The sequence below is a fragment of the Trachypithecus francoisi genome, unplaced genomic scaffold (assembly GCF_009764315.1).
Source record: "Trachypithecus francoisi isolate TF-2019V2 unplaced genomic scaffold, Tfra_2.0 Lachesis_group3, whole genome shotgun sequence".
Lineage (NCBI taxonomy): Eukaryota > Metazoa > Chordata > Mammalia > Primates > Cercopithecidae > Trachypithecus > Trachypithecus francoisi.
Window position 1 is genome coordinate 69,422,443 of NW_022681468.1, and position 21,118 is coordinate 69,443,560.

Below are 21,118 nucleotides of genomic sequence, written 5' to 3' on the forward strand. Positions count from 1 at the left end.
GGAATGAGGTGCTAAAACTAAAATTCTTATAGCCCTCCTCTTGGGACCACTCTTCCCTTGTTCACCCATCCCTCCTGTTTTCTGTTATGGCAGGTGCAAGCAAAAGCCTTGGGGCAATGGATTTAGGAGAAAGGAAGAGAAACATAACTGTCCTCAAACATTTTTCAATGTCTCTTTGTTCATTACAGAAAATTATGCCCCCTTTATAGATTATTACCATTATTTTCTGCTGTTTAATATTATGTAAGATCACAAATATGATCCTGAGTATAAGAACAATTCTCCATGTTTGTTCCTGTAGACCCCTTTTGTGAACAGCAAAATTATGACAAGTGCCACCTTAGGTCAGAGGAAAAATCTGCCTATGGGGCAACACCGGCCAGAGTAGGAAGCAGATTTTTATTTTAGGTGACAGCAAACAGTCTCAGAGAGGTTCCTCGGTGTAAGAACCATAGTGAAGGCTGGGCGCGGTGGCTCAAGCCTGTAATCCCAGCACTTTGGGAGGCCGAGACGGGTGGATCACGAGGTCAGGAGATCGAGACCATCCTGGTCTACACGGTGAAACCCCGTCTCTACTAAAAAATACAAAAAACTAGCCGGGCGAGATGGCGGGCGCCTGTAGTCCCAGCTACTCGGGAGGCTGAGGCAGGAGAATGGCGGGAACCCGGGAGGCGGAGCTTGCAGTGAGCCAAGATCGCGCCACTGCACTCCAGCCTGGGCTACAGAGCGAGACTCCGTCTCAAAAAAAAAAAAGAACCATAGTGAAGAAAATACATTAACCGAGCACTTATGTGCTGGGCTTTACATGCACAATCTCATTTAAGTTACACAGCATACTTATGAAGTTGGTATTACAATTCTTGTTTTACAGATGAAATTGAGGCTAGAGAAGTTAATACTTTTTCTGAGATTATCCAGCGAACATGTGACAAATTAACTTGAGCCCCCAAGTCAGTGCTCTTAACCTTAGGAAACACGAATCAAGATGGCACCAGGCAAGAGAAGCTGCACAGTGTTAAGGCATAGTATGGGCTGCAGAATCACAAACAGCTTCACACTCTGGTTCTGTTCTTCCTCAGTCAGCTCCCGTAACTTTTTGCTGGTCAGTGTTCTCATTTCTATGTAGAGGGACATATCTTGTTTATCACTGGTCCCTCAACATCACTAACTGTGTCGGCTGGCCTATAGCATCAGCCCTCCAATAATGTGTTGAATGAATGCCAAGTTAATACATGACTTCAGGCAGGCTAAGAATACTTACGTTTACAGGGCTTTGGTGAGGGTGGGCGGTGATATAAGTGAAGTGACTCACTTTGTGCCTGCACACAGACACCCCATAAGTGGCCGCCTCATTATGCCATAATGAAGGCACAGAAGGGGAAAGTGAATGAACTGAACCATGGACTTCTTCCCTTAGTCTGAACGCTTAGTGAATTCCTTCCCTGCAGATATATTTCAGAAAGTGTGAGGCCACTCTGGGAAAAAGGGAGAACTAGATAGGAACAAACCCAGCTTGGGAGCCTCGCACAGATTGTCATACTGTGATAGATTTCCTAGAATGTAAAGACCCTTGCCTTGATGCATGTGCAGGGCGCCACCAGTTCCCAAAAGCATTTTCAGAGCTTCATACAATGCCAGGCTCAGTGTTTGCACACCCGTATCATTTTCCTGAGGCAAAGCAAAAAGTCCTTTTGATTCCTGTTTCATCCATAGGAGAAAAATAAAACAAAAAACATACTAGAGAAGTCCTCAGTGGAAATAGCATTGTCACCAAGCGTAATAGAAACATTTTAAAGATAAATTTCTTCCAATTGCTGTGGCCTTTTATCTGGCAACTCAGAAGAAGGGTGTTAAGACTGATAAGCAGATTTTCTTCACAGTAAAGTAAAATATTGGAGACTGTATAGAAAGAAGGAGCACATTTATGTTGTCTATAATAAGATCTGGCTTTTGTAAAGTGTGAGTCTACTCAAGATATCACGGTTTATCTCCTACAAAGCTGATTTAGCTGTTTTCTTACCTTTTCACAATAATCTCATAAAAAAGCCCCTCATTTTTCATTCGTATTTGACACAATCTCCTGGCAGCAGCTCAAACTGACCTCCTTCAGGGAGGAGGCCCACTGCAGCTGATGGGCCCCTTCCAAATACCCGATTATCAGCTGCTTTACTTTTAAAGCAAGAAGGTCTTTGGTAAAAACAAGTATTTTGGCCAAATTCAAGCCCTACTCTATATAGTGATTTCCAAAGAAACTGTTGTAACTTGTTTTCAAGGGATGTGGATTTCTTCTTTTTTTAATTTTTTTTTTTTTACTTTTAGATCTTTTTTAAAAATTATACTTTAAGTCCTAGGGTACATGTGTACAATGTGCAGGTTTGTTACATATGTATACATGTGCCATGTTGGTGTGCTGCACCCATTGACTCATCATTTACATTAGGTGTATCTCCTAATGCTATCCCTCCCCCCTTCCCCCTCCCCACAATAGGACCCAGGGTATGATGTTCCCCTTCCTATGTCCAAGTGATCTCATTGTTCAATTCCCACCTATGAGTGAGAACATGCAGTATTTGGTTTTCTGTTCTTGTGATAGTTTGCTAAGAATGATGGTTTCCAGCTGCATCCATGCCCCTACAAAGGACACGAACTCATCCTTTTTTATGGCTGCATAGTATTCCATGGTGTATATGTGCCACATTTTCTTAATCCAGTCTGTCACTGATGGACATTTGGGTTGATTCCAAGTCTTTGCTATTGTGAATAGTGCCACAATAAACATATGTGTGCATGTGTCTTTATAGCAGCATGCCTTATAATCCTTTGGGTATATCCCCAGTAATGGGATGGCTGGGTCAAATGGTATTTCTCGTTCTAGATCCTTGAGGAATCGCCACACTGTTTTCCACAATGGTTGAACCAGTTTACAATCCCACCAACAGTGTAAAAGTGTTCCTATTTCTCCACATCCTCTCCAGCACCTGTTGTTTCCTGACTTTTTAATGATTGCCATTCTAACTGGTGTGAGATGATATCTCATTGTGGTTTTGATTTGCATTTCTCTGATGGCAAGTGATGATGAGCATTTTTTCATGTGTCTGTTGGCTGTATGAATGTCTTCTTTTGAGAAGTGGATATGGATTTCTTCTAAGCCCAGAAGAGTATGTTCTTTTCCCTTTCTTTCCTCTTTCCTTGTCCTTCCTCTGATGACGGAGGGGAAAGGAATGATTCTCCTCTGCTCCTGACTTAGATCTCATCAGCCAAAGTCAGACAAGTCTTCCTCCAGGAAGGGCTCTTCCCAAGTCTGCTGAAAGCCGCCTCCTGTGGCAATGTCTTGGGCACCTCCACACACCATTTCTCAGGACAGACTCCACCTGGAGGAGCTAAGGGCCAGGAAAAGGTAATTTCCCTTAAAGAACCAACACAATTCTTCTGATTAGTTAAGGAGGGTTCTGTAATCCACAGGGTTTCTCTCTGCCCAGCTGTTGGAAACCTCGGAGCTAGAAATTGCACTCTTTTTGCCAGGATTTCTTGATATGAATTTTTCTTCGATTACCACTTCATGTTTTTTTCTTAGCTTCTGTTAATGAATCTGTTTTATTAGAACTTTGTAACTTGTCTCAAATTCTTTTTGAGAAGTAGGTGAATTGTGAATAAACATTTTTTAAGTGGCTGCCATCACTCTAACCATGCTTTTCCTTTCACCTGAACAAAAGGAAAAGTAACCCAGGAAAGACAACTTAAAAGCATCTTTCTAATGAATAATTCCTAGCTAGAAGCGTTTGGTTTCACACCAAGATCAAAATAACATCATTCATTCTTTCATTCATATAGAACACTTTTCATCAAGAAATATTTACTTATAGGATCAAACTGCCTCCTTTTTTTTCCCTTTCCCACCCCCACTTTTTAACAATAACATAGTCAAAAGCCCATTTTATAGATAGGTAAACTGAGTCACAGAATGTCAAAATAACTAGACTAGGAAATTATACTAAGTGATAGAACAGATAACTGGAGATGCTATAGTCTGTGGGCTCTGAGGGGACAGCACAAGCTCAAAGTCTCGACTAGACTTACAACCTCACCCCAACATGAATAATTTTGCTGGGCAACTTAAAAGGTTAGGTGTCATTTCTCTCACCTCCGATTTCTCCATGAGAATGATGGTATTTCATGCCTTTTACTTTCTTTGAGGAGAGGTGATCTGTCCTTGTTTGATTTAATAAAATAATCCTAATTCAAATATTTCTGTTTAGGGGAGGGAAAGAAAAATTTGCCTTTGAACAGCCTATTCATTAAAACCACATAATGTGATTCACTAAAAATATCCACTAAATTATGTAAGCACAATACACACTTACAAAAATGGTGAGAAAAATTTAATCGGAGCAATTGAGGCAAGGGTCAATGTCTATACAGGCTGTTTATAATCCAACCTATTCCTGCAATCAAGAAGGAATGGCAATAGAAATGCCATTTTAAAGAGATACACACATCTGTTATACTAAACTCCTCAGGAATTGGGAGAAAATTTTGAAGGAAGTAAATGGAGGCAGTTGTGGAAGCAGATGAGTAGGAGACACAGCTATACTCCTGTCCTCATGTTATCTCACCCACAGAACTATCATGATGGGCTCAACTTCCTTCAGACATTGGAATTGACATGGCCTAACATCATGATGCTTGATTTTGTCTATAGGAATCAATCTACCCCCAGAAACATGTTAACAGAAGAGAATCATGTATGTTCCTGACATGAAGCTAGATTTCAGTGTCAGCCACTAACCCAGCTGCATTCTCCCTTTATTTGTGCCTATATATTTGAAAATAAGGGGTGGGGTGCATACCCACGTTTACTTTTTTAAGACTAAATAACGTTGCTTTGTGGCACTCATATTGTATCTATTACACATTTCACTTCAAAACCTCATCTCCCCTAAACCCTCTTCAACGTGCTTGAAGTAGCACTGCCAAAGGAAAGGAATTTTCTATTTAACTAGAGCACTGACATTCTGTTACACAATTCGATCTTGTCTATTTACCTGCTCTCAAAAACACAAGACACTAAACACAAAATGCTGAATGCGTTGAGTCTGTGGTGCCATAGGTGTCTGAATGCATCTGTAGCTTCCCTCTCACTCATCAGTGTAATTGTTGCCATGTTATTCCATTTTTTGATTAGTCTAGTCCCTCAAGCTCAATGCTTTTTTCTGGCCCAACGTTCTTCTGCTGGTTGTCATGGTGACTGAATTGTTAGAGAGGAGAAAGGCTCTGTTGTCTGTCATTGTTCTGTTGTGGTTTAGGTAACGCAGGAGGCAACACAAGTGAAGTGGATGGACCTTTTTTGCTCTGCATCATTTCATAGTATTGAAAAATCTCACATAAAAAAGGAGCAAATAGGCCCAACCAAAGAAATAACCAAGCTCTTTCTAAAGGAAAGTGCACGTTATTATAAAGAGGCAAAAATGGCACTAATGATGAACTGAGTAATCTACGAAAATGCTGCTGAATATTACATTTATTACTAGAACAATTGCTGTGACTTAAACATCACATACAATACCCACCATTTTGCAATTTAGAGTAAATACAGTTTTTAACTATACAATTGTAGCATCAACTCATTGATTCTCCAGGCTGTGCTACTTTAACCTTATGTTCTGTTTAACCTAAAGATATGTTAAAAGTTAAGATTTGAAGCAGAATTCAGAGGTGGGCAAACTTTCTTTTGGTGGTAAGATAATATTCAGGTCAATTTTTACTTTGGGAATGTAGAAATGATTTTTTTTTTTTTTTTTTTTTTTTTTTTTTTTTTTTTTGAGACGGAGTCTCACTCTGTCGCCCGGGCTGGAGTGCAGTGGCCGGATCTCTCAGCTCACTGCAAGCTCTGCCTCCCGGGTTTACGCCATTCTCCTGCCTCAGCCTCCCGAGTAGCTGGGACTACAGGCGCCCGCCACCTCGCCCTGCTAGTGTTTTTTGGTATTTTTTGGTAGAGACAGGGTTTCACTGTGTTAGCTGGAATGGTCTCGATCTCCTGACCTCGTGATCCGCCCGTCTCGGCCTCCCAAAGTGCTGGGATTACAGGCTTGAGCCACCGCGCCCGGCCGAAATGATTTTTTTAACAAAAGATGAGAGCTAACTGCAAAGAAGAATTTCTTATTTCAAATGGTAAAAAAAATTTTTTGAAGCTAACCAAAATAAGTATCCCTCCTTGATTTATTTTTCAATTTTCCCAATTTTTTAAGCCAGAAAACAGGCATGTAGCATATGGATATGGTAAGTGAAAGGGTATATCATAGGCTAGGACCAAATTCATAATTGCTCTTATCAAAATTGCTCTAAGTCATCTCCCATCATTGCTTTGGTAGATGTAATCAACATCAGTACTGGGATAGTTATTTTCGGTCTAAATTTTTTATTTGCTTTTTTTGATTGTGAAATGATTTTATATTTATTCAGCGGTTTCCTCTATTTTGTGATACAGTTTTAAGTAGGGAACATTTGGTAAAATATGTTTAGAAAACAAAAAAAGATTAAAGGTGTAACTGTGAGGTTTTCCTTCCCATGCCTAAAATTCATCTGTCTAGTTCTTACTCCTCCACATACAACTACTGTTACCTAACTATTGTTTCTTTTTTAGTTTTCTGGAGTTTATGAAAATATTTTTTCAAAATACTAAGATTCTTATTTTGCCTCTTGCATGAACAAATGGTAGCATACTATTCACGGTTTTGCACATTCCATTTACCACTATATTTGGTTGTCTTTTCATATCAGAGTACAGAGATCTTCTCCCTTTTTCTTTTTACAACAGCATAGTGTTCCATTGTATGGATCAACTATAATTTATTTAATCCCTATTGATGGACATTTGGTGTGTTCTCAAAATTCCACTCTTTATAATGAATAACCTTATGCATTTATTTCTTATGTATGCAAATAAATATAAAAGATAAAATCCCAGAAGTGAAATTTCTAGGTTAGAGTATATTTGCAATTGTAATTTTGATGCAAATTGTTAAATTCCCTTCTGTAGAGGTTATTCCAATTTTACACTCCCTTTGACAGTGTAAAGTACCTGTTTTCCCAACTTTCACAACAAAAGGTAGTATTAAACTCTTGAAATTCAGCCAATCTCATAGGTAAAAAATAGTAGTACTCTAGAGTTTTAATTAGTTTCTGTTACTAGTGATGTCAATATCTTTTTATATGTTGTGAGACAATTCTATTTGTTTTCATGTTAATCTTCTTAAATTCTTTGTCCATATTTCTTTTGGAGTGTTAATATTTTTCTTACTGATTTCTAGGAGTTCCTTATATGTTTGGGAAACTTTCCCTTTAATTGTGTCATGAGTTGCAAATATTTTTTTCCCAACTTGCCTGGGAAACTCATATCTGGAGTTTTTTCCATGCAGAAGTTCTGATTTTTATACAATCACATCCATCCTTATGGCTTCTTTCTCCACTCCAAGGTTATAAAGAAATTCTCCCATGAATTTTTATAGTGCTTGAATATTTTTTCTTTTAAATTTAGTATTAATAGTTTATCCTTGAGCAGGTATGAGTTACAGATCCAACTTTAGATATTTCCAGGTGGCTATAGCTATCCTATCACCAAATATGGAAAAATTCATCTTTTCCCACCACTGACTTTTTGTGCTCCCTTTATCAGATACTAAAGTATATTATGTTTACGGCCTATTTCTGAACTTTGTATTCTGTTCCCTGTCTGCTCACACATTGAGTACTAGTACATTTAACATAATACAAACACATTGAACAAGAAATTACAAGAACTGTACAGTCATGTACCACATAATGTTTTGGTCAACAATGGACAGCATATACAATGGTGGTCCCATAAGATAAAGGAGTTGAAAAATTCCTATTATCTAGTGTTATCACAGCCATCATGATGTCCCTCATAGTATTATTGTAGCACCCTTTCTAAGTTTCGAGACACACATTTTTTCCTGTGTGTTACTACTGCCTACAGTATTCAGTACAGTAACGTGGTGCATAGGTTTGTAGCCTGGGAGCAGTATGTCATTAGACAGTGTGAAAGAAAATCAAAATATGTTTGTTTTGCAGCAATAGGCTACACCATATAGCCTAATTGTATATGGGCTCCACCATCTATAAGCACACTCTCTGATGCTCACTCAATGACGAAATCACCTAACAACGCATTTCTCAGAACATATCCCTGTTAAGTGATGTGTGACTGTTCTTAGCTTATAAATGAAAATGGTCATTTCTGTATCTTCACACAAGTATTTTGTCATATTTAGCCGCTGCTCACTATAACTCACCATTGAAACATACATTCCTTTCCCTATTTCCCCAGGAAGTATATCTATTATGCTGAACCAGACGTTGACTGTCATTCAATCTGAAAAAATTCAGCTGAAGCCATCAGCAATTTTTCAATTAAAATTATACTTTAAAGAACATACATGGCAGAAGGCTGTTTCCTCTCTCTGAATGTACCTTTAAGGGTCCAGAGTTGTGAGGTGTTCACAAATCTCAGCGTGCATTTGTTCAGCCTCTCATGGTGGTTTACAGCAACAGAAATCTGTGAAACATGCTGCTTTCGCTTTCTGAGGGTGCTCCACGATGACTTTAAAGCCTAGCCATTAAAGAGCATTTGAAAGGGCACTTACTATTTAGTACCCAGTAAACATATATTTTGATTTTCTTTCATACTGTTTAATGGCATAATATTCAGCAAGGATCTGTGGAAACCAGCTAGCAATCACAACAGACACACTCCAGGGAGGAGTACCAGCACTTCCTAGATTGGGCTTCCCTCCCTCCCCACTGCGGAAGGGCTGCGGCCGATTTCATCACAGTGCCAAATATTCACAAGCTTGTTGTCTGTTATTGGTTTAATGTAGTACATTCACAGAGACTGAGGTTGATTTTCAGTAAAGGCCTATAACTAATGCTCCTTGGCTGTGATCTTGAGGCTTTCCAGCTTGCTCTCCCTGCTCCCACCCCTCCTCCCACCCCTCCTCCTTATCAAGCATTTCATTACTGGGGAGGGGATTTATGTCCTCACCACAAAAGATGACTTTTGGAGCAGAACCTACCCAATAATCAGAAGTGGCAAGTAAAAGAGGGTAGGTGGTGACCTCTCTCAGTGACATGAACAAGAAGAAGCTGGAAGAGCCTTTCCTTTTGCTTAGAAAGTGTCCAAACCACTCGTTGCAGGAAGCGTTTGGCTACCTATCACTTCTCTGAGACCCCTTATAAAAGGTGAGCAAAATTGAAAGCTCTCCCTCCCTCCCCAATTAGTTCAGATTGCAGTCGACCTTCAAAGATATCCATTGCAGGGGTGTTTTTCTAGTGATGATGCTGTGAAAATAATTTTCTTTTTTGAAGGGCTTTCTTTCTATTCTCTCCCCATGGCAACTTTTGAAAATTTGCTAAAACGCACATTCGCGCACAACCCTCTCAGGCTATCCACAAGCTCTCTAGGTGAGTGGGAACAAATGGCAGCCTGTCAGAGAAGTGCACCCAGGACAATTGCACAGTTGTGATCATTTAGGGATCTCACGCAGACTCTCCCTGCAGCCCCCACTGCACCATCAGGAGTTTCTAAGCACAAAATGATACAAGGTAGGTGGAGACTAGGGTGTGTGCGTGTTGGTTTAATTAAGCAAACACTAATTTGTTCAAACTGCCTTTCCAAATTGGTAAGAGATTTCTTATGATGCCAGTAACTGTATAGAAATTGAAGAAAGCAAGCTAAGCTCTATAGCTTTGGGGCATTTGTGTACGTGTTATATGACTGAATCTAATAGCTGAGACTAGAAACTGATAGGAGAGTGAGCTTGTTGGGGGGAAAGGGGAATTCATGGAATAGACCATACCAAGGGTTTGAGGGGTGACCACAGATGACTCAGAACTTTTGGGATGCTGTGGTGACAGTTATGGCACTCAAGTCATGGAAAGACTCATTATATCAAAAGAAACCCCCCGAATAGATGCACATCTAATTGACATGTGATAAAAGAAATCATGCATATATCCGTTTTTAGTAAGCACTTACTTTATTTTAAGCACCTCAACTTCCCACTGACATCCCTTTTCTGGGGAACCTTATTTTAAGATGCTCTTTAACTTAGGTATACATAGGGAAGAAAGCAAAAGCTACAGTGCTCCTCTGTGCAGCTTAATTTCTGGGAGAGAAAAAAAAATGGCTGTTTCTGTTTTTCCTTTTTTTGCCTCAACACAAGAGTGTCATGCCGAGAATTATGCTGAGGCTAGGATTTAACGGCCATGCCAGGAATTGGAAGCAGCACCTGTGGACCAGAATGTCAATCCCATGGACGGTTTCACTTGATGCTTTTATGAAGCATGAATGAGGATGTAATTTAAAAATAAGCCCTGCATCCTATTTAAAAAGATAAGAAGGGCCTGGATGTGTGTAAATGTTTGGATTAAATATGACCGAGGACTGTATCATATTTAAATGGCTTGGCACTTTGAAAAGGATGGAATCAGACTTCATAATGATGCAAGCATCTACCTAATGGAACTAAATTTGCAATAAAGGTGCATAGTGGAAAAGAAGGGCAGACAAGTGGCGCTGAGAATCTAAGCGAGACAGCACCAAAGAATGGAACATATTGAGTTTAATGACTGACCTTATTGGGAGCCTTTCTGCCCTGACAATGAGGATGTGAATTATCCTATTATTATAAGCAGGTAGATCATCTTATTAGAGTACCCCGGTCTTTCACATTTTTATTTAACTTTAAATTAAATTGAAAAATTTCAGGAACAACCTCCCATCCCTCAAAGGAAACAAGCTGATGCCCAGAAATATTTTCTGTGGAGCTTTATGTAATTTTTTTTTCTTTCCAGAGACACATTTTCAGCTCTGCCAAACCTATAATGCTTAGGCTTTCATTTGGATATAGCTGAGGTGTCTTGGAAGTTTCTCTGTAAATTCCTTCAAATCCAGAGGAGCTGAATGTGATTCTAAGAGGCTATGCTCCTCTTAATGATTCCAGATGGAAGAGCATCTTTGGAATTCTGATTTGGATACTGTCAACCACTTGATAGCCCCTGCTCTAAGGGGCGGCAGATGAACCATCATCAAATGTTTTCCAAATTCATCCCTGGTACAACTCTCCCCTTAAATCAAAATTAGGCAGTAAAGTAATATTTGCTTAGAAACACTTACCAGGCACCTGCCTAATAAATGCAACCTTGGCAAAGCCTTCTCACACAAAGAAAAGATTTCATCGGAAGGTCAATATCTGCAACTAATGAAAGAAATGGAGCTGTTTCAAACTCACCGACAAAGGTTTCTGTCTCACCCCCCTTTCCACTCTTTTCTTTTTGGTTTTGTTTCCTTTCAGCATATTTTAGGAACTAATCAGCCTTATAAAAGGTAGCACTGTTAATCTACTGTTTGTCTTGGTCTTCATTGCAGCTCCTTAAGAGATAGAATGCAAACAAAGCGAGAATTAAGGTCATTCCATTTAAATCCTTCAGAGAGGAAGACAAGGGCTAAGTTATTGCTGAGGACTAAGAGAGGAGGGCTAGAGGAATCCAGGATTTAAAAAAAGAAAAAAGAAACCCTCATTGTTTATTATTTGCCAGCCTCAGAGCAGCCCCCATTCCCATATTTGTGAAGGGATTACCCTCCCATCCTCTGAGATTAATGGGAAGCCCAGACAATTCCCTGGCCCACCATCCACCCTGCACCAAAGAACATTTTCCAGAAAGGTGGGCCTGGGAGTACACTCACTTGGGGGATGAAAAGTGTGACACACTCATCAGCCTGATATGATCCGTCCTCCAGCTGCCAGAGATGCACAAGCAAACATAACTGCAGAGGGGATTCCGTGCTTGTGGAGAAGCAAAACCACATATTAGGAGGTGGCTGTGCACATGAAAATCTTAGCATGTATCAGATTTAAAGGGTGGAGGGGGTCCAAATAAAACAATCCACTCAAAAGCATTTCAGCAGCATGTAATACCCCTTTCTTTTTTTCTGTAATCCTAATTATAACTCTACTCCCCATATTTTGAGACAGAAGTCAATTTATTTGTTGCTACCACAGTTCATTGAAGCATTACTAAAATATATTAGCCTTCAACACTAAAAAATGTGGCAATGGGGTGATCTAAGTGAGTAATACATGGGAAATTTTTTTTCTTTAAGGAAGTAAGGCCAGGGGCTGGGCACGGTGGCTCACACCTGTAATCCCTGCACTTTGGGAGGCCGAGGTGGGTGGATCATGAGGTCAGGAGATCAAGACCATCCTGGCTAACATGGTGAAACCCTATCTCTACTAAACAAAATACAAAAAATTAGCCGGGCGTGGTCATGAGCCCGGCTAATTTTAACTCAGCTGGTGTAGTCCCAGCTACTTGGGAGGCTGAGGCAGGCGAATGGCGTGAACCCAGGAGGCAGAGTTTGTAGTGAGCCGAGATTGTGCCGCTGCACTCCAGCCTGGGTGACAGAGCGAGACTCCATCTCAAAAACAAAACAAAAGGCCAGGAAGCAGAAATTGCCATCTATAGCCAACAACAGAGATGCAGATTCTTATTTTGGTCACTGAATAGGGTATTTTTCAAATATTCTCCAGTATTTGGCAAGTTTGGCATATAGCAAATACACAATAAATATTTGTTGCATGAAGAAAAGTTTTGGTATTTTTGACTGCTTATACTGATAATGACATTAATGTTTATGGAGCATTTACCAAATGCCATGCAGTGTACTAAGCACTTCACTTTCATTATCTCCCTTAATTTCAACATCAACACTATGAGGGTATTACCTGCATTTTACAAGTGAAAAAATACAAAAGCTCGTTGAAGTTAAGTCACTCACCCAAGGTCACATAAGTAATCAGTAGCAAAACCAGCCCTCAGGGCCATACCATGTTCTTAATGCTGTACTGTTGCTCCTGGAAAGCAGCATTTCTTAGCTTGAGCTTAGAAAACGCTCAGGATTGCTCCAGATTCAATGTCCATTTTATTAGATGGCCCAATTATCCTCAGAGAATCAGAGTGCTACCTTTAGCCAAGGTATAATTGGGAAGAGGCTACCTTCATGGCAACTTCAAATTTTTTCCTTAATTCCCAGAAGAATTTAGTTACTCACAAAATACAATGACAATTTGGTGGTGCTTTGTTGAAAGTAGTAGGAACAGACCTTCTGAGAGGAGTGATGCTCCTTCCCTGAGGGATATCTTACCTCCTTACCTCCCTTGGTTAGCCTCCCAATCCCCGCACCAGGCAGAGTGTAAAGTTTTCCCAGGCAGGATGAGATCTGTTTGTAACACCCTTGGCATATGGTGGGTTCTGCCTGGCTTTCTGCAGTGTTTGATTATGATTGGCCTAGTTAATTCATTTTATTGCATGTTCACCCCTCCTTGGAAACTGAACAGGATTAAATTGCATTTATAAAGCCCTGACAAATCGCCGTGTGATTGAAATCAGAATAAAGACAAACACTGAGATCATCCTATGAGGAAATTCTGACAGCATTTCTGGCTCAGCAGGAGTGTTCGTCCAGAGACTCACATTCTCTCCTAGTCATTGGGATGCCCAGTTGTAAGCATACTGACTGCTCAGTAATATAAATGTAGGATCTACAATCAAAGACTAACCAGAGTGAAAAGCCATACGTGAAATTGTTTCCTCTTGAATAATCCTAAAACCCCATTTTAGCAAATAGTCCAATTTATTCTGTCTCCAAACTCTAGCTCACAAACAATCTCTAGCCAAAGTGGACTGAGTTATACCATTTATTTAATTTCCCTTCCTTTGAGGAAAGTGCTGGAAAGCCTTATGGTGACCAAAAGAAAGAAGTATAACTAGCATTAAAAATTTAGAAATAACATTTTCCAAGTCAGAAATAATAAAAAGATCCTGGGCATAAAAGTAAGGCATACTTACTATTTTTAGGATATTTTGCTAAGCTATGCAATAATTTCCAGCATGATTGCTTAGCCAGTCTTAGCCACTCCCTAGTTTGTAATACTGTACTTCCAAATAAATAGGTAAATAAGTAGAAAGAATTAAAAAGGCATCCCCATTTGTGAAATCATTGTTAATCCCATATAACCCTATGAGAAAATTTTACTAATTTCAGTATGTTTTATTTAGAAATCTTTGGATGCTCACTTCATGTGGCATAATTTTTGTATTAATAGTATTTTAATATGAGAACCAAATTTTTGAGGATGAGAAACCAGAGCCCACCATCAAAACAAGAATGTCCTGTAATCCCCTTTTATTTCAAAGGTACCTATAGATTTGCTATGCGTTTATGGTAAAGACGACTCAGGTTTCTATATTTCACAGTCAGCAAGAAAGTCAATTTTTCAGTGAAATGTATCCATCTAGTCATTAAATAAGCTTTAGGGCTTTCCTGCTGAACAGGCAGTCACCCCTAGACAGGTTGAATATAAAATAAGTACTGATATGGAAATATAATAGCTTCCTTTAATGGAAAATTTCATCTTTGAAGAAAACAGATTCTTCTACCCTTTCCCCATTCAAAAGAAAAAAATAACAAAATACAGTCAATTGAACTGCTTATGATTTCTAGGCACCAATGTTAAACATCACATTTAGGAAATTTCTAATTGCCAGAATGTGCCTAATAATTTGTTTTAAGAAATCATCCCCAAAGTGAGACAAGCACAGAGTACAAACAGACAAACAGTAATCTGAAGGGAAAACACTTTGAGAGATATTGAATCAGCACTTTAGGGTATCAACATTCACTTGTTTGCAGTGAGGCCTATAAAATATATTATACATCAAACTGTTTTTGATCATTAAAAGATTTCCAGAATACAGAATGGTTACTTAACAATTAATCCCCACACAGCTGTATGTTGTTTGCTTCATAAGGTGACAACCAACTGGCCACATGTAAATTATTTTATGAGCATCCCTCTGGGGAAGTGGATCGAGATGGCAGACAAAACACATGCATCTACTCTTGGCTCCAACCCATGAAAAGACAGATATTTTAAAAGAATAAATTTAATGAGCATATTAGAAAATAAAAATTTCATCAGCAGACAAGAGATTCTAAGGAATCCTAGAAGACAGAAAATCAAAGGGGAGAGTATTGACAAGAACAAGACCAGAGGGAAACAGCCCAGACCAGGAGCAGGAGAGAAGGAAAAAGAGTATTTATCCTACCAGATATCAAACATCCTATGAAGCTCTATTTTTAAAAGCAGTGTAAACATAGTGCAGGAATAGGCAAACATACTAATGGAACAAACATAAAATCTGAAAACAGACCCTTATATATATAGAATTTGGTATATAATAAAAGTGATATTTCAAACTACCAGTAAAAGAGTAGATATTTAATGCATGGTATTGGCAAAATCAAGTAACTATTTCACAAGAATAAAGTTTGTGCACTATATTATGTCTCACACCTAAATTTCAGATGAAACAAAACCATATGTAATAAATATTGGAATAAAATGAAAACATTTTACATTTTTATAAAGGTAAAGATTGACATACATGGTTGTGATAAAGACACCATAAACAAAGTTAAAACAACACAGCCTGGAAGAAAATGCTTTTAACATCTTCAGGTGAAAAATATTTGTAAAGAGTTCTTCCAAATCAATGAAATAGCAAACTCAATAGGAAAATGGACGAAGATTATAAACAAGACATGGATAAAGAAATACGAATAGCTAAAAATTACATATAAGATGTGCAACCTTGTGAATAATCAGAAAGCAAATTAAAGAGTTTTTGCCATCAGACAAAAAGTTGGAAGGCATGTTAATATATAGCTGTTGGGGTAGAAAACAGGATACTCCTATACAGAATTATAGAAGTGAATGAATATAACCTTTTAGGGAAAGGCAATCATATATATCTATCCACATTAAAAATGTACATGTATTTTGACCCAGCAACTCTCTCTCTCTCTATATATATATATATATACACACACACATATAATACATATATGCATATATATATATATACTTTAGTTCAATCACTCATCTTACCATCACAATGTCCTTGAATATTCTGTAGCCACTTCCTCATCTCCCAGTCACTCTAACTTTCAGCGTGCGGCTTATCACCTTTACCCCAGCCCGATTCTATTGAAACTCCTCTGGTGGGAATCGTCAGTAACTACCTAATTGTCACATGCAAAGAAATATTTGAGGTATTTGTCCTATTTGTCTTTGAAATACTTGATGCTGTGGCCCATGCCTTCCTGGATATTATTTCTTCTTTTGGATTCTAAGGCTCTTCACTCTTGCTTTTCTTTATAACTCTGTCTCCTTTGTTCACTCCTCTTTCTTTGATGGAGCCTTCAAAGCTGGTGTTCCCCAAGGATTATGGCTTGCCCTTTTCTTTCTTACTCTACATTATCTCATTAGGTGAACTCAACCTATGGCTGCTTACAGACTCAAGATTCTAAATCAATACTTTCAGCCCAGACACCTCTACTGAACTCTAGAGTCCTATGCCTCCACCAGAATATTCCACTGGCTTTCCAACAATCTCAATAACATGTTTCTTTCTATTCTTTGCCTTGATGAAAGTGCTACCATCTACCTAGTCACCACAGATAATTAGAATCTTAGGAGTCATCTGAGACTCTTCATCTCTCACCTCTCATATTCAATCTGCCAACATATACTATAGATTCTTTGTTATACCTCTCATAGCTGTGATATTCCCTATCTCCACTGCTAGTGCATTGATTAATGCCCTTATCATTTATTCAAAGGGTTCTTATCTGGAATTCATGAGCTTTAAGAGATCTGTGAACCATCTGATAGTATATGTGAATTATATGTGTGTATACACATATGTGATTCTATAAAGGGATCTAAGGCCCCAAAAGGTGAAGAACATTTAGCTTTGTCTAATTGTTGATACAGTCTCCTAATTATATTCTTCCTACTTCTAGTCTCACCCTTCTGCCCTGTCCTTTATCCTGCTGCCTTGCCTTTCCAAATAATAAATCCAATCATGGTCCTATTATTTTAAAATGCTGTTAACACCTTACTATTTTAAGATAAAACCCAAACTTCTTTGTAAGGCCCTCTGTGATCTGGCTCCTGCCAACTTCTATGGCTTTTTCTCCCTCAGAGTGCAGGGACAGTGTCTTGCTGTTTTTGTCGCCTCCAGCAAATAATGTAATCCTTGGCTTACAAATGATGACTGAATGACTTTAAAGGAGATACCAGTCTGGTTGTTTATCACCATCAATTTCCTTTCATATATTAAAAGATAAGAGTGGAAAGAGGGTTGGAGAGAGAAAGAGCATCTCAGATAATAGAATGTGATTAGAAATTTTGCTAAATATAAACAGAATCTTATGAATATCAAATCCTCATTGCAAAGGCCAACAATTGTAAAATAATATGAAATAAAGTGAATGGAGAAATGTTCAACTTTTGATGTGAGCTCAAAAGTTGTAGCTTTCTATTGCCTCCATTGAAATATGAATATTGTAAGATTCATGTCTCCTAACCTCTGAGTAATGTTAAAAGATGTGCTAGCCTAAAATCTATGCTAGAAAGTAGAATAAAGACATCACTGTGTGGAGTCTAGAAATCAAGTAACTGAAGGTTAGAGAATAGAAAGTAGGAATAAAACAACCAGTTTTTATATTTAAAGTACACAAAAATGAAAGAGATAGTTCTGATTCTAATATTTTGATATATTATAGGTAAGATAATAACTTTCACAAAATTCCTTCACATATAAATGCTAAAAAATATGGACTCTTCAAGAATGTGTCATTATGTTGCATTTGTGTGTGATCAAACGTTGAAGGCAGGAAAGGAAATGGAGAGAGATGAAAGAAAATGCCATATATGTACCTGAGAGGGAAAAAAGAATTTCTGAAAAATATATCGAGCTCTTGAAAAGGAAGTTTCCTACTTGCTTCAGTGAAATAACAATCTAACATAAAGAAGGCATTATCATTGCGTCATGCAAATATTGACTGACTTGGCTAATCAGGACTGTATATCAACAGCCTCCTTTTCCCTGGAGTCAGCAGTGACAGCTTTGTGTACTCTGCAGTCTCTTGTGCCTGAGCCAACAACTGATAGAGTATTAGATCAAAGCCTTGATACACAGATGCCAGGCAATTTAGTATTAAACAAGCGATAAGAGTACAAAAGAAGTCTCAATGTACTTTCACCACAATTTGAACAGCAAATAGTTAATTAGGTTGATAACAGATGTCAACATTTCATATGATGTCATGGTTCTAGAAGGTGTAACTTCTCTCACCCTGAGATGGAAAACTAAATGATTTTATTTTTAAAAAAGCAAATTTAAATATCATTTCATTATTTATGATTTTTCTCATCTGAAGCATTTGGTTAAACATACTTTTAATCATTTCTTCAAGGTTTTTTTAAATAAAGGGACAGAATGTAATTTTTATCTGCATAATTTAAGTGAGGTGTTTAGAAGATGTGATCAGCCAGTAAAGGCTTGCATTCAATGCAAATAATCAAGGCCTGAATTCATTAAGGAATATGGAGATGTTGCTATTTTCAGATTTTTTTTAGGTTTCTTATACATGAGTTATAAAATATCTTGCCCACTCATTCCAAATAAACAGTGATGTCATGAAATATGAAACAGATCTTCATGACTTTTTATCTAAATGAAAAGTAACCATAGACTTATTTTCAGCAACTAGATCAAATATCAGAAAAATTGAGTGCATTAAAATTTTCTTTCTATATAAACATACAAACAGGTCAAAAGTATGAAATGTTCCCAAGAATATTTCTTTAGCTAAGAAATACATAAAATTAGTAGACCTTGAATCCTCCCAGGTCTCTAATATTAACTGTAAGGTAAATAATAAATGACTTACCCGTACCAAATGAAGCACTAAACTCTTGGAGCCAAATTTATAAGTTGCATTATTTGTATGTGAGGAGTGGGGAGAAGCCAAAAGCAAAACCTCCACTGTCAAATCAGGTTAGGGGAGATGAAAAAAGTATCATAACAATTACAGACTTGATAGGACTTCACCAATATAAGTGAAGTATCACTACTTGAGTTGGAACAACCACATAGTAAATCTCTGGAATACTACTTCCCTTTTCCAGATTTTATACTAAAATCAATGTATATTAACAGTGCCATCTACTGCTCTGCAGTAACACTACAGTGTCCCAATAAATCCAAGGTGGTTATTTTTATTTTTATTGGGACATTATGATTGCAACTGGTCCATGGTGCTATTCTGAGGGCGCTTGAAATATGTTAAGCAATTTATGCCTGAGGTTGCAATTTTTTGAATTTTTCCAATCAGACATTGGTGATGACTTTGAGCAGTAGGATATAAATAACTCCCACACGCTTAGCGTTCCAATAATGGAACACTAGGCATAAGGCATATAGTCATTCACTGCCTTCTTCATTTTTTTAAAAAAAGCCAGATTTGCTTCCAGATAGTGATTCATGGGAGCAACAATGTAGTGAAAAAAGTATTGGAGTAAAGGTCAGGAGAGCTGTGTTTTTGTTATTGTTCTACTATTATTTGACCCTGTTTTTCTGTTTAGCCTTCATAATCCTGCCTGGCATAATGTTAACAAGATGATCTTTAGGATTTCTTTCTTACAGAAAAAAAAAATCCATCATGTTATCACATGCGATGTGAATTCTCTTCATCATGCTTTTCAAATACTTTTCAAACTTACTAAGTTTTCTTTAGTTGAGTGCAAGAATTATTAAGGCTTTCTAACACAAAATAAAAATTATTTAGATAGAAACTAAAATATACAGGCAGTCAGTTTACTTAATCTAGAGAATTCCAGTACCTGGGTAATTTCCATTTGTTTGTGGTCTTGTAGACAGACCTCAAATCCAGCGAGAATGGAAAAGGTTTCCCCCATAAAATTTACATTAACTTTTTTTTAACATCATGACCTATGTGCCTCTTGATGTGATGCACTGAGAAGAACACAATCTCACTTAGTGTCGTGTTCCTGATAAAAAGGTATAACTGGAATCTTATGAGGAAATGTCAGGCAAACTCAAATTAATAGACTTTCTACAAAAAAAAAAATTGCCCTGTAGTTTTCAAAAATCTCAAAGTTCTGCAAGACAAAGGAGACTAAGCAGGCATGACAACTATTAATAAATGCAATGTGTAATCTTGGATTGAGTCTTGGAGCAGGGGAAAAATTGATATGGAAAACATTGGGACAACTGGCACAATTTAAATATGGACTATTAGATAATAGTATTGAATTAGTATTTACTCTCCTGAACTTGATAAATACATCATGGTGATGTAGAAAACATCATTGTACTTAGGAAATACATTCTGAAGTACTTGGGAGTAAAGGGGCACAACATCTACAACTCGTAAATGTTTCAGAACAAAAATTTTGTGTGTGACTGTGGAGAGAGAGAATGTGAGCAAATCTTAACAACTGATGAATTTGAAGGTAAACAGGAGCAGTTTTGTACAATTCTTTCAACTTTTCTGTAGGTTCAAATTATTTCAAAATGAAAAGATAAAAAATCATAGATACATTTTCTTCTATTTTAAACATAAAATTTAAAGCTGGAAGAGACTAAAGAACACTATTTAGCCCAAGTATTACACTTTATGAGGACACTTTACCCTGAAGGGATTAAGAGGACTTCTTAAGGTCACATAAGCAAAGAAAGAACTCCTAGCTCCTAACTCTTAGACTTCCTATCTAATATCCTTTCCAGCAAACCACACTGACTCTGTAAAAAGATTACAACACCGGTGCCGAAGTGCCAGTTCACTAGCAAATATGTTGCTGCCCAAATCTCCCAAGTTCCTCATAGTACAAACAATTCATCCTCAAACACTGCCCAGCTTTCTGGACATGAAGAGATGACAATGAGAAAGACCTAGACCTCTCCTTCAAGGAACTCAGAGACCATGGAAGAGGTCGCAGTGCACACATAACCCAAACTGGGGCCTTTGATCCGATTCTGAGCCTGAAATTACATGTAAAGGGGTCAACTCTTGGGTTAACAAAACAGTTACAAGTATTTTCTATAGATAGCACGCTTTGTTGGCTTATGTCTTTTGTTACATGATAAAAGATGATGGAGTCAAACG

The 21,118-nt window shown here is 37.9% G+C and overlaps 1 long non-coding RNA gene across 2 annotated transcripts; it reads right to left on the reverse strand.

Annotated features, from left to right (window-relative positions):
* Positions 1-11,315: 11,315 nt before the first annotated feature.
* LOC117071308 lies at positions 11,316-13,303 on the reverse strand. 2 transcript variants are annotated; one of them, XR_004432237.1, is made up of 3 exons: positions 13,231-13,303; positions 11,765-11,864; positions 11,316-11,449 (listed from the first exon to the last, which is right to left on the reverse strand). It is a non-coding gene; the product is annotated as an uncharacterized LOC117071308 (long non-coding RNA). The 2 variants fall into 2 exon arrangements; XR_004432236.1 differs by having other exon boundaries at positions 13,223-13,301.
* Between the last annotated feature and the right edge of the window lie 7,815 nt (positions 13,304-21,118).